Consider the following 12,924-nt stretch of genomic DNA (forward strand, 5'->3'; position numbering starts at 1 on the left):
TTACAGCTCTTTCATTCAAGGACTTGGCTCAGGGTACTCAGAAAATAACTAATGAGTTTCTCATCATAACACCCAAGAGAAATGGGAAGTTATCACAGTAATTACCCTGTCACCCAGCTGAGGAACAGAACAGTTAAGCCTTGCTTTTCAGGGGTGTTTCTTGACCGAAATATTTGTACAGTCATTCAGCTGAAAAGCTCTTGAGAAGGATTAGAAGCTCCAGCTGGCCTCTCAGCAAGGTGTTGAGGGAAGAGTCATCCCCCAAATTCAGGGGAAGATAAAAGGAGAAAAGTTATGCAGCAGCAAGGCATGTTGGTGTTGGATCTATCCTACTTTTCTTAGCTTAAAATTTGAATGCTTTCTACTTCAGAGAAGACTAATTCCTGCATTTGCTTAATAATATACTATAGATTTGACAGTATATGCATTGTGTACCAGGGTACAGAGTGGTACAATCCAAAATGTTATGGCAGCTCCATCCATCTCCATCATGCTACACATGGAGGCTCAGCTGTGAGTGCCACATTGGCATTCCTACAAGTGGTGTTAGCTTCACTTAATAAGGAGGGAAGACCCACAGACACTGGGAAGTGACACATGTGCAGCTGGGAAAAGGTCTTTTTCCAAGTACAGGTTTTAGCTTGATTTATGTAATAAGAATAAATTAGTAGGAGCTGTGGATCTCATTAACATCATTGTATGGAATAGAACATGAGGAAAACAGACTTCAAATAAGCTGAAGCAAGAGCAGCCTCTGGTCAAATCTCATGAGTTACCACAACGTATTGATGATGTCTGTGGAAATGCCCACCTCACATTTAGTTGTGAATGCTCAGCAGCCACTGGGTCATGCCTGATGTCCAGTGTAAGTCCAGTCAAGCACTGGGTTCCACCCTGTCCTCCCATCAAACTCAGCTCAGCACCATCCTGCTGTGACTCCAGATTTCCTGTGTCAAGTTCAGATACTGACCTCTTGGAGTTACAGTGAAGACTGAAAAGAAACTGAGGTTACCCACAGGCTTTAGCTAAAAATTCTTTGCCATTTGCATTAAATAAATTTTCAAATTTACTTGGGGGGAAAAAGAAAAGAATCAACTTCATCTTCAAAACAGCTGCAATCATATTCTTACTAATACAGATAATTTAACTTGCAAATACATAATGGGTACTGACCAAATCTTTATTTGGGAGAATAGATTCTGAAACAGTGGAGAACCTCGGGGAGGACATGCACAAGGGCCAGAGTGATAAAGATATGTGAAGTAATGTAGAAACCATAGAGGTCTTTTGGGAATGTCTCCTTCCTGTCTTGAACATACGTGTATAAAAAATAAGATGGCAAACACAGTACAGATAAAACCATTCTTATTTATTTACCCTGATATGTCTAGGCTGTGAAATCACTGCTAATAAGAGACAGCTGAAGCCCTGGGGTTTATTAGAAACAAAATCAAGTATATACTGATGGCAGAAGAACCTATAGCTACAGCAGTAAATATAAAGAAACAGAGTCTGGAAAGGTTTTAGTCTTCAAAACTTTGGTCAGACTGTAAGTATTGGGAAGATAAAGGACAGCTGCTCTGGAGCAAGTTACTCCCTTCTCCCAAGCCCAGTCACTGCCACATAGAGAGGCTCCGAGGTGCTGAGGCACCTGTGTGCAGCTGGCAAGGGCACGCAGCAGGAGGGGCAGCTGGGTCAGTGCCCATGGGCTGTGGGCCTGCCATTGCCACAGTCCTCCTGCTTGCCCCCAGGAGGCTGGAGATAAACACCTGTGGGTGACTTCCTTCCCCCAGCTCTTGCCATACTTTGGGTACCAGTCAAGGTGGAGCCTCTGCAGTGAGCCCTTCCCTGGGGGTGCAGACTCCCCCAGGGGGATGAGAGCATCCTTGAAACTGTGTTTTAATGCACAACATAAACTCTCGTTTTATAAATGCTTTGTGTCACAGTTTCTATGAGGTCCATAAGGACTGAATTAATAGCTATTTGACTGATTTCAGCTTTTAGCTGTGGCAATATAAGTTTTCAAATCTTAAGTTTCAAAAGGCAGCACTTCCCTTTCTGAAATACTGTGTCTTTACAGTGGATCTACATGAGCTGGTTTTATGAGATCAAGGGGAGAAAACTATCTGCAGAAGGTTGTCTGGGTTTTTTTAAATAGGAGAATTTGAGCACAGTAGCAAGGACAGAGAGTGAAGAAAGCCTTGTTTGTAATGAGAGCAGTCAAAAAGTTCAACAAGGGTTTGCAAGACCCCTTCATGTCAGTGCATTCCCACAGAGAGCCTCACCCAAAAAGCTGAAATTAGTCTTCCTTGGTTAAAGAAAAAAATAGGAGAATGGCTTGTAATTTTTGTACCAGGAGAGCTATGTGTATCTTCCAAGAAACAGCCCCTTGAAGACGTGACTGTCATGCAGGGTTAAAGGCAGAACTCCCACAGACGGACGAGCCTTGGCCGCTCAGCACCCCGCACCAGGCATCTGCCTCCTGGGGCCAGGGGATGCTCCTGTTATCTATCCAATACAGAGCAGTGTGGTGGCTTCCCGTATCCAAACACATCTTGACACTGGAGATTGCACAGATCCCAGGGCTCTGGAGGGAGGCCAGGATGTGCAACCTCCCAGAGCAGCTCACCACCACGGGAGCGGAATCCTTATCAGGGAGCAGGGACGTGTCACGGCCGTCTCGGATGGGCCGCAGGGTCAAAGGATTATGACTCAAAGCCATTCTTCGTAGTAAAATCTTTTCTAAATGCCTGACTACGCTATGAAATCACACAGGGAGTGTCCTGTTATCTGCGGGGGTGGTACAGACCCACCTCTGCTTCATGCAGAAAACCAGAAAAAGGAAAATACAGCTGTGCAGAGCATCTCAGCTTTCCAAGCTGCTTTCCTTCCTTCCTACCTGCTTGTAGACAGGTTTAGCACAGTGAGTGGGGATATGTTTCAGCCCCACAGTAATAAACTTGCCCTGTGCATGTATATTTTAGTCTCAAATTTAACTTTTATTTTCTCTCTTATTCTTTTACATGCACTTCTGCAGATACTGATGTCATCCCCATTTCTTATCTACTCTCCACTGGAATTACTTTTTGAAGACGTAGGAGAGGAGATACTTGTTTGGAAAAGTACTGGTACCAAGAACTTATCTGAGCAGCATTGTGGAAACAGTTTTCTTGACAACCTTTTAAGTTACATCAACTGTGCAAAGGATTGCAGCACCAACACCAGAATCTCAGCTTGCACTGGGCTTCATTTGGATTTAAAAGTCATTGAAATCCATTAGTTATGTTGTTGAAATTTATACTGATATTACAAAGAAATCTTTCTTGGAAGGCAGAGAAATCCAAACTGTCATACCAGAAGACTTTCCTGATCAAGCTGAATTTTTCTATTTCTTTCTTTCCTTCCTTCCTTCCTTCCTTCCTTCCTTCCTTCCTTCCTTCCTTCCTTCCTTCCTTCCTTCCTTCCTTCCTTCCTTCCTTCCTTCCTTCCTTCCTTTATGCCTCCCTCCCTCCCTCCCTCCCTTCCTTTCTTCACCAGAGACAAAATGGAACTAAGCACCAAAATAATAGAAGAAATTTTTTTAGGCAAAGCCACATTCAGATTAATCAAAAGGCATCCATCTGCATTTTACTAGATGGGTTTGTTCTGAGGTCACCTTATGCACAATTTATTCAGCCCCCAATTCACCATAGGACTTCCAGACTCATCTGTGGAAATAACACCTCTACCTCACCATATTTTCCCTAATTCAGATAAGAAAAAGACACCACAAAAAGACATCCTTTCCTTCCCTGGATCAATCTTCACCCCTACCATTTGGGCATAGTGCAGCACTGTGGTGCAGAAGCATCATGCAGGCATCCCTTAGAGGAGACAGGCTGTTTAAAGACCAGGGTGCTGTGGGACATTTACACCACACACACATTTCATTGCATCGCCACTGTGCACAAACCCAGACACCCCCTCAGGCAAGTCCCTGCTGTGGGGGTCCCACGTTCCCCTGTCTAGATGTGAGACCTCATAAATTCTGCCTTCACCTGACAAAGATCTGAACCTGGAAGGAGATCCTTTGTTCAAGCTGTTTTGGAGTGCTCTGGGAGAAAAGCAGCCAGCCAGCCTCTGAATGAAAGGAGATTAAACACTCTCCTGCATGTGCAACTTGCAGCCAGGCAGCCTACATCAGAGCAGTCAAGCTGCATCCACTCCAAGGGGAAAGTTAAAATAGAACTGAAACTTCTTACTTCAGCTCCATCTTTTGTTGTGCCCTGCAGGCAGTGTTCACCTGAATGTGTACCCTCCAAAGTCAGAGTATGCTTGCCTAAAGTGAAAAATGGCAAACACAGCCCTATCTTTTTTATTCCCATCAACCTCTGTTGTCCTTGTTTTGAGCATGAACTTAGTGGTCATGAGCAGCACCACTGACCATGTAGTAACCATGTTACTTACATATTTCACATGGGAAGCAGAAGAGCGAGTTGCAAAAGTTGTTGGGCCCTTACAAGTGGCCACTGCCTATTTGAAAATAGAGGCAAACAAACCCCTACAGAACTAACAACACTGCTTTAAGATGCTGTTCTCTACCTGCCAGGATCCACCTTCCCCTCTAACAGAGTCAGCTGTATGGATAGTGGGACCTGCATGCCCATTTCAACACCAAGTCAGTGGTTCCAGCCGGGATGGATTTCTGGACTGCACTGGGCTGAAGGTTTTGCAGTGAAGGAAGCTCTGCTGAGGGGTGTTTCCTTGTACAAGTGAAGGAAACAGCTTGGGGCAATGACACCATAACCCAGTACAGCTGTTTCTGCAGCCACCATTTGTTCTCATTCTAGGATGCATTGCAATAGCAGCTTGGAGCATGCCTGGGCTGTTGTTAATGCAACACTCACTCAATGAAGTGTTTGGGATGAAGTCCAAAAAAGCACTTAGGTGCCTAAATCCAAGACAGTGATTCACAGCTGCCAAAGGACTTAGGTTCCCCCCTTTGTATGCCCCTTCCCTGAACCTCTTTAAAAACCTGGACTTTTGCAGAAGGTTGATGCTAGGTGCTGTCATCTTGACTGGGCTTGGCCACCAGAGCCTGCCTGCTGTGTCTGTGCTGTCCAGCAGATGAGGTGGCTGTGTTTGGGATACTCAGACACTCTGTGGATGTGCCAGAGCTCTGAGTTCAGCAGCCACAGCTGCTCTTGCTCAAACTGTGGCTAATGCTGGTTTTCCCAGCTAGCATAGCCACTGTGGGGCTCTTTGCAGCCAGCAGGTCATGAAGAGAACAGCACAAAGGTAATTTTATGCTGATGAGGGAGGAGGCCTGGCTTGAGTATGTTTCCCCCATGTAACACCCTCCTCCTCCCAGTCTCTAACTCCACAGCAGAGGTGATGAAGATACCTTTCACAGAAAACGGGTGGTTTCTCCTCCACTCTTCTTGCTACTAGTGGCCTGATAGGGAATGGTGGAGTCAGGTCTGATATCTGCTGCTTGTGTGGAAACTGGATGGGTCATGGGATGCCAGGCTCAAGTCCACTCATACTGCCACCTACCAATAGAAATCTATACACTAGTAGCTTAAAAGCATTCCTAACAAGGTACAAAAATCCTCCAATAACCAACTCCTCTATTATATTGCAGAGTATATCTGTCCATGTGCCTCTTTTCTAAAGACAGAGCTCAAAATAGCTACAGAAATCTGGTTATCAAATTGCAGTGACTTACAGGGACTGAGAAAGAGCATAGTTGCTCTTCTATTCCATACAGCTTATTCACCTTGCTCTTGAAAAAGCCATTTACTGCCAAGAAAGCTCTGAGTAGATGACAAATTGAGGCACACCATTCCCAGTGCTGGGAACTGGTTATTTGGGATGGCAGCATCCCCTGCTGCGCTGTTTGGGTGCTCTGACATCTTAACTACATTCACATGTCTTGCCATGAGACCATGACGCTTTGCCAGGTTTCTCCTCTTGTCTGATTAAGCAGTTAGGGCTCCGTGTGACAGACACTTGCACTTTTCAAATATAAATCTCAGGTAGGGCTCTACATGCACAGGCTGTTTTCCTCATTAAGCCCTTCAGTTACTGCTCTTTACCTAAATCCAAGCTGGGCTGTAAAAGGCTTAATCGATGCAACACATTCATTCCTGATGATGTCAGGGAGCCACTGTACCCATCTAACAGATGAGCTGATCTGCTAACCAGTAAATTTGGGATGACAAGAAAAGTTAATCATGTTAAACCAGATACCATCAGCACCCTTCAGTTCTGCAAAAATGATCTAGTTCTTCAAAGAGCTATTACTGAGATGTGTAAGGAAAACATGAGATCTGAGCCACTTCCTGCTCTAGCCTTCTGCAGTTGGCACCTCTTCCCACAATCAGGAGAAGAGCCCAATGTGGAAGCATGTTTCTGAAAAGATTTCAAGGATGAGATTTGGTATCTTCTCTGCCTACATGTGTCCTCAGCAGGAAAACTGCAGAGCAGCAGAAGAGGGAAGATGAGAGCTACTGTGGGACAGAAACTGAATCTCCTGTAGATCTGTCCATCCATGTGTGTCTGTCTGGGCCCCATCCTCTGGCCCTGCTGTGATCTGTATTTCAAAGGGGCCATGATTCCTTCTCAAATTACTGCTGCTGGCAGAACAGCAGAGCTGGCAAGCGAGCTTTCAGGAATGTCTTTATCCTTCACGATCCATATGAAATAGGTCCAAGTAGTAATATTTTTGGAAAGCCAGATATACAGATTTTGCAAAAGTTGGGAGCAGCAAAGCACAGTATTAATAAAACAGTCACACTGCTCTTGGTTTTGGTCTTATTGTGATAATTATAAGCAGAAGTTTTCTTTTGTCTGGTCAAAGATTCTGCTGCTTCAAATTTAGAGCTGCCAGAGACAGCTGAGCAAGAGGGCTTCATTCAATGGATGGCATTATTTGCTTCAGCGAGTGGCATCACTCTGCTTTGGTAGGATCAGTGGAAGAATAAAGAGGAGCTTATCTGAGGATCTACTCTCCCATCTACTATTAACACTATTGTAGCTCAGAGTAGCCTACCAATAGTGTCTTGGCTTAGACAAAAAATTGATTTATTCTTTTAATATATATAAGCATATACATCACTGTATACAATGATGAGAGCTAGAGCTACTTTAATTGTAATTTTTTTTATTAATGCTGATTTATTTTAATGTGGTACCTTCAACAGGGAGAAAAAATGGACATACTCTCAAAATACTGGGAATTAGATACAAATAAGAAGCTGTTCATAATTGTCTTTTTTTATGCTCAGCCAAACATGAAAAAAGTGCCTTCTGTCAGCACGAACCTGCCTAGGAGTGGGGATTTTGATCTGATGGTCAATAATTTTCTCTTCACATTTTCAACTGGTAAGTCACAACAGCTACCATTAAGAATCAAAGTCTTGATTCTCCAGAGGCCAAAGCAACCACCATTTCACCTCATTTGTAATTTAACAGGTTTATCATTCACACTATGATGTCTCTTTTAAAGGAAATCCCAGTGGAATTAACCAGTACTCAATTTCAGGTGCAGGAGGAAAATGTGCAGTGGAGCATATTTATGCTAGAGACAGACTTTTGTGCCTGGGTACGCTGCAGTGGATATTGCTGAAAAGGGCAGCTTTTCTGCAAAGTTCTGTTATATCCCTTCAGCAGGAAACAATTATCTGTAATACCAATTTCCCGCAGAATTTTGCAAATCCTTCCCTACAGGGATTTCACCTTTCTTTGTTTCCCCTGTACAGCACAGAAAGTCTGACTGCAGTGATACAAACTCAGATCTGACTCATTTTTATTTTCAGCCTCTGGCAGCTGAAGGGAATAATCTCATTTTTAACTAGAAGGAGACGAGCAAACAGGGTAAGGGCTGGTGATCTGAATCCCCAGAGGACCTCCAGAAGTGCCTTCCCACTGTGTCCATTTTGTGATGAGATGCCCAAAGGGAGGGGTGGAGGATGCAGTGGGGTGGTCCCTGCTCTAGGGGCACACATGCCTTGGAAGGAGAAGGGGTCCAAATCCAGGCATGCCAGGGCCCCAAAACATCTGTGGGAAGGGGCACTGTCATAACCAGTGTGTGCCTGGAGACACCCCTTGCAACACCTGCTGTCACCCCATATGTTGTCTGAAGACCATGAAATCCCCATGGCAGAGCCTGTGGCTGCCTTGAACCACTTGTCTTTCAGCTGCAGCATAGAGGTGTTGTGAGGAGGATTACAGCCATGGTAACCAGGAGTCAGATTTTCAGCAGTTTTCTGCTTTTTTGTCTTTGTCCCTTCTTCCAAAGCAAGACATCTCCCAGCACACCTTCCTGACAGTGTGGGCACAGCCCTGCCTGTGCAAGCAGTCCTACAACCAGCCTATGTCACATGGGAGGAGTCTTCCTTTTTTTTCCACCCTGGAAAGAAACTCTGAGCTCAGTGTGGAGGTGCTCAGATTCCGTACTGGGCAGGACAATGCCCAGTATTGCCAGACAATGCCCCAGGGGAAGAGGATGTATGGGTTTCTCAGGGGAGGAGGCCATACAGAGCAGGAATGCTCTCCTCAAGCACTTCAGCAGGGGTATAGGAATGATTCCTTGCATAATCCACTTTGTTCCATCTCTTTGGACATTTTTAGAGGGCCTTGGCTATGTGGCTAGGGATGCAGGTATGGTGAACAGGGATGCCCCATTTTCCTGTCCCCAGAGTCTGGAATCCCAGCAGCAGTGGGACCTGGCCCACTGACTGACAGGTACAAGTAACAAGTTGGATTATTTAGCTGCATTTCCCACCAAGAGGAGGCTTGTGACGTTGTGCTGTCAGTCCATCTGCACCAGACAGAGTGTGGCTCTGCTATAGCCAGAGGTGTTCCAAGGCCATGAAGTCCCCAGGGGTTTGGGACACATGAGGAGCTGGCTCTGCCCAGCACCAGCTGCCCCTTGGCCAGGCAAGCGCTGGCTGCTGGCAGGGCAGGGGGCTCAAGGCAGCAGCCGAGGCAGCACCAAAGGCCAAACCCTGCAGGAAACCCATCTGACAGGCTCCCAGGAGCCACTCCATCACTGTTTGTCCCTCTTCATCCCCAGCTGTTTATTAAGTCCAGCTCGGCTGACCTGACATTCAGGTAAGCCAAATCTGATTTTCCGGCTGAGGGAGCCCTCAGATCTTCACCGTTTCCAAACAGATTTCATCAAGGAAATCAGCATGCCCAGCTGCCAGCTAGAGGAAACTCAGACCTTTGCAAAGCTCTGGCTGAGAAACAGGGAGGAGAAGGAGCACAGGAGCAGCCCTGGATACAGCACATGGCTGAGGGTCTGACCTGGGATGTCCCATCAGGTCCCGTGGGTGGCCCAGGGTGGAGCTCCTCCCCTGCACAGTGGGCACAGGGGGATGCTCACCCCGCTCCAAAATGCAGAGTGCACCAGTGATGGTGGTGTTGAGGTCCTGGGGCCACTCTGGTGAACTGGTTCAGTAAGGAAGGAAAGGCAGGAGTGACCCAGCCTTTGGGGGTACAAGAGAGATGGACAAACAAAGTGAAGAGACCTCTAAAATATAAAGAATACCCTTTGATATTTTTGAATTGTTATGTACATATTCAAATTTCTTAAGGTATTTTGCTTTTCAAAAACTGTAGACCTAATTTACAGCTGTCTTTTAAAAATATACTGTGAAATACTTGTTCAAAAGCAACATTTTTGTGCAACAAGTGACTTAAAGAAAAACAGTGAAAAATTTCTAGTTCTGGGAAGAAAATTTTTCACTCACAAAAGTCTGAATAGCTCTCCTCTCCACTGCAGATGCTTTCAGACCTGCTTAAAGAATGTGCATGTGCATATGGAACTGCGATTTGCCATTCTTTGGGATATCTTTGTTGTTGGCCTTGAAGCTGCAGGAGAGCTGCCTTGTTTCCACGGTAGAAGTGAGTACAGAGTAGGCTGCCATTGTCCAAGGAGTATGAGTATTTCTGTGGAGACACACAAACCCACAGCACAGAAGTTTAAAACTATGGAGCAATTCTGCAGGGCTGTTAATATAATCTGATATTCAGCCCTCAACATCCATTTTTATTCATGGTCTTTTTACATGTTAGACATCTCTAGCATTCTTTAACAAAAAAAACCTTTCCTTTCTCTCTTGAGATCTCAGATGAATGGGGTAAAAATGTCATTTTCATGATAATCAAGGTCACCTGCAAGGAAAGGGTAGGATCTGGATAAATTAGCTACAGCTTGGCAAGAGTGGGAATATCCATTAAAAGTTTATCTTCTTAATTCCAGAGTTCAGGTGATCAGTGTCAATTTTGTAGAAGCTGGGAGAGAAACAGCCAAATGAAAATGCCCCACCTTGCTCTTCTTGCCCTCACTTTGCTGAGCCTGTAAAAGGGGTTGGTAGCACCAGATCTTGGCATCTTTGTGAAGGATTTCTGTTTTTCAGTCTCAGAGTTTAGTTGTTATTTGAACTGGAACGTGTTTCATTCACCTGCAGCATAGTTGCAATGTCCCGTGACGTGCCACAACATTTACAAAAATCAGTGGCAGTCCAAGTCCTTTGCTGACTCAGAACACTCCTGGCTATTTCCGAGTGCCATGGGAGAAGCAGGGATCACAGCCTTCCTCCGCAGCACATCCTTCAGGAGGATGTGATTACTGAATTGGGGTTTCTGCTGGGTGTGCTCTGACTGACAGCCAGAGCCAACCCAGCCTATGACAGCTTTGTAATAGTGGAAGCTTATCTGCCAGCAGTGCCAATAAAAATAAATCACCTACTTGCCTTATGCTCTGAGTAGATTAAAACAGAGTCAGCAATGGTCTTGTGTACTTCTACACTAACTCAACGCCCACAGCATTCCTTTTTTAAAATCAAATTGCAGGATTTGAGAAGGCTACTATGTACTGGAGTATGGAGCCAAGGTTCAGTGGGTATGAATTATGAGGTTACAATACATTCATTGTTTGTTTAAATACTGGTTTTTCAAATTAGTTTTGCATGTATGAGTGTAATGTTCTCATTGACTAGAGCAATGCACAACAGACCACCCACAATTTGGGAGGGTGCCACGAGTTTGTCCCTTTGTGGGCACACATCACTTAGTTTTTCATCCCCATTCTGTCTATATATCCTCAGCCTGGCCTTTCTTGTTCCTTCTAGATGAGCTGGAAGCATATGTGGATCACATAATTTTCTGTGGTGACCTCATATAAAGCAAAAAGATGATTTTAAATTGAAAGTCCTCGAAGCCTGTCGAGTTGAGACCTGTGCCACTGATCCAAAATTCAGCTTTAGCATTTCCCACTCATTCAGTGTGGGAGTAAATCAAAATTTATTCCTCTGAAGTCAAAGATTTACATAACTTTAAGGCAAGGATGAGTGAGCATACCTCATCTGGCAAGGGGGAGCCACACAGCAGGTTAATTTTTTTATGACATACTGGGATCTCAGCTGCCTTGCTGTAGTTTTGTCATCGTCCCTATTACCAGTCCTCCTACATTCATAAAAAGTAAGAGAGCAGGCAGCCAAATACGATACACTGTGTGGAGGAATTGCTTCCTCTCATGTTGCATTGAGATAAAATTACATAACTCCAAGCCACCAAGGGCACAACCCCTGGCTGTATTTCCATCTGGAACATATGTCCTTGCCCCTTCCCCCAGCACTTGCAGGGGAGATGCTTGGACAGGTTGTTATTTATGTCGGCACAAACTGGTGGTACCAGGCACGTCTCTGTGGCGGTGGAGGGAAGCATGAGCTCCAGCATCACTGTGAGGCATATGTATGTGATGAGATAATGGACATCTGGCAGCGAGGAGCTACTGGAGCTCCATAAATCCCTTGGCTTGTGGTTCTGTGCAGAAAAGCTACCTCCAGCACAGTATATGACTGCATAGGCTTGAGTAACAAATTAAAGATTGTGTTGGTCCTTACAAAGCACAGGGCTGTGTGCTGCTGCTTTTGGATCCCCAGATGTCCCCGAGGACACTGTTGCCTGAAGAGAGAGACAGGGAACCCTCAGGTATTTCAGGACTTGCTTGTAAATCTCTAGGCTTTGTTTGCTGCTTCACATCCCAGGATTTTAGCTGGGCCAAGCAGCTCAGCATCTGCCCTTGGGCCATGTATCCCACCTGAGACCCTGCACATGATGTGTGCTGCCTGCACGAGTCTTCCCCCAGGAGAGCCCCCAGCCCACACCACAGCCCTGTGACACATCACTGCCAGCACCTCGCTGTTCAGGACCTGCCCATCACATTTTGGGCCTGAAGAGATGTTATTGCCACATTTCCCACTTCTGGGACATGTGAAAGGGGTGTTCAGGTCCCAGCTTCCAACTGCTGTTTAGGATATGCAGCCTAAACCCCTGTGTTATTAACTCAAGGTTAACATATAGTTATACTTATTCCAAATCATGAGATTACAAACACCATTAATATTCACCACCAGGGAGGAGCCTGAGAGAGGCAAACCTGTGGTGGAACATACAGCACATTCAATTCTGTGATGGGTCATTGCCAGCACAAGATCACTTGGGAGGGGTGCCGGACAAAATTAAATTCTCTCTTGCAGTGCCCTACAGCTAAACTGACTTCAGTTTGTATCCCCATGGCTTTATGTGGTAAATTGGTGGGATATTTGATCTCTAGTACCAAGAATAGGAATGAAGTGTCTGATTCCAGTGCATGATATTCTGCAAATATCTATTTGAGTAGCTAGGTCTGAGTAAAAGAAAAGAAATCAAACAGAGGGATATGGAAAAATCTTTTTATGCCTATAAAAGGATCACTTCAAAACCACAGGATTTTGTATAGGAACCTTTTTCCTTAAATAGTAGAAACAGTCACTGGGTGCATTCCATCAGTGTAAAAAATGGGGGTTAGAAAAGAGCTGCTGTGTACAATAGCAGTTTCCTCTCCTTCCATCTCTTCCTTTCCTCCCCCCACCACACATGTACCTTGTCTTA

General features: G+C 45.1%; 1 protein-coding gene across 3 annotated transcripts in view; it reads right to left on the reverse strand.

Annotated features, from left to right (window-relative positions):
• JCAD (junctional cadherin 5 associated) overlaps window positions 1-12,924 on the reverse strand; it is a 60,038-nt gene that overhangs the window by 33,129 nt on the left and 13,985 nt on the right. Inside the window, exon 2 of one of the 3 annotated variants that reach the window (XM_085564613.1) lies at window positions 9,738-9,936. The exons of the other annotated variants lie outside the window; for them this stretch is intronic. The gene's annotated coding sequence lies outside the window, so the exon portion shown is untranslated. The remainder of the gene's footprint in view (window positions 1-9,737; window positions 9,937-12,924) is intronic. 3 annotated transcript variants of the gene reach the window in all.

Source organism: Lonchura striata, chromosome 2 (assembly GCF_050655825.1).
Source record: "Lonchura striata isolate lonStrDom1 chromosome 2, ASM5065582v1, whole genome shotgun sequence".
Lineage (NCBI taxonomy): Eukaryota > Metazoa > Chordata > Aves > Passeriformes > Estrildidae > Lonchura > Lonchura striata.